Source organism: Micropterus dolomieu, linkage group LG14, assembly GCF_021292245.1.
Source record: "Micropterus dolomieu isolate WLL.071019.BEF.003 ecotype Adirondacks linkage group LG14, ASM2129224v1, whole genome shotgun sequence".
In the NCBI taxonomy this organism is placed as follows: Eukaryota; Metazoa; Chordata; class Actinopteri; order Centrarchiformes; family Centrarchidae; genus Micropterus; species Micropterus dolomieu.
Window position 1 is genome coordinate 81493 of NC_060163.1, and position 1799 is coordinate 83291.

The window sequence follows — 1799 nt, forward strand, 5'->3', positions numbered from 1 at the left end:
CGCGCCCCAGCCCGTGAGGGAGGCGTCTGTCGAAATGACCAGCCGGCGACAAGACCCTCCCAGCACGGGCCCCTGGGACAGGAACCAAGTTTCCTTCCAAACTGATAGGGAACGAAGACACTTGCGCGTAACACAAATCAGACGGAGAGGATTTCCCCTCGGGGAAAAACCCTTGGTCCTTAGCCACCACTGCAGGGGTCTCATGTGCAGCAGTCCAGATGGTATTACGCTGGACGCAGCCGCCAGGAGACCCAACACTCGTTGAAAGTGTTTTATAGTGATGGCGTGGCCTAACTTCACCCCTTTCACGGCAGCCAATATGGTGTCGACACGTGCCGGAGACAATTGTGCCCGCATCGTTGTCGAATCCCATACTACCCCTAGGAACGTAGTCCGTTGGGTGGGCGCCAGCACACTCTTCTTTGCGTTGAGCCTCAGCCCTAAACGCCGCAGATGAGCCAGAACGACATCTCGATGCCGAACCGCCAACTCTCGAGACTGGACTAGGATGAGCCAGTCGTCGATGTATTTGAAATCCGGACGCCCTGGAGCCTCAGCGGGGCCAGTGCTGCATCCATACACTTGGTGAATGTGCGAGGGGAAAGTGCCAGGCCGAATGGAAGAACCCGATACTGGTAAGGCACACCCCCGAAGGCGAACCTCAGGAACTTCCTGTGAGAAGGACGGATGGAGACGTGGAAATAGGCGTCCTTTAGATCTATCGTGACGAACCAATCCTTGGATTGGATGTGCGTCACGATGGCGGGGATGATGAGCATCTTGAACCTGAATCTCCTCAGAGACCGGTTAGAACCCGCAGATCCAAAATAGGGCGCAGCCCTCCGTCCTTCTTGGGGACTATGAAGTACCGGCTGTAGAACCGGCGTCTCTGTCTGGGGGGGAGACACGTTCCACGGTCCCTTTCCTCAGCAGAGTAAGAACTTGCTGTCCCAACACCGGACCTTGCTCCGGGCGGACCACAGTCCAAACCACCCCCTTGAATTTTGGAGGGCGGGTTTTGAACTGATGGGCAGTGCGCAGGACCCATGGAGAAATGTTCATCAGGCTCCGGCAAGCCTCTGCAAAGTCTGCCAACGGAACCAGCCCCTAGGGGCTGGTGGTCGGTGTCTCATGTGATCTTCTGGTGGACCCCTGAAGCCCCAGAATGGCAGGGGAGAGCCGCCGAAGATCCACGGTGAGTCTGAACGTCGCCTGACTGCAGACCCTCACGGCAGGCAGTACGGCGTGGACTCGATGGTGGCAGGTGCGTCCTGAACGTGTAATCGGCGGGATAACATCACCCATTGCCACGGCGGAGGGGACCTCGATCGGCCTCCGGGGGGGGGGGGGGGGAAAGACTCCCCTACCCCGGTCTTCCCTGAGCTCCGTCGGGACTGGATGACGGTCCTCAAATCACATCACTCAGAAGGCTGAGGGTGAGAGCGCCGTCTCGCTGCCCCAGCTCCTCGGGGGGGCCCCCGAGAAGCGACACTCTGCTTCCTCTCCTCTCCGTAGGAGCTCGTAGAGGGAAGGGAACTACGCCTGGCAGCCTCAGCTGCCTTGGGTCCAGACCGGCGAGGGAGGTACTGCTTCGCCCTGCGTTTAGCGCTCCGTGGTGCTTAAGAAACCTTTCATCAAGCTTACATCAAGCCTGTGGTGTCTGCTCCTCCTGTGGCCAGTTGATGTTGAGCTTAGCCACGGCTCTAGTCACCACCTCCAGCAGCACGTCATAGTCGGGCGCCACCTGATGACGCCGCCCTGACACCCGGAAGTCATCGTCCACTACGCTGAGCACGTCC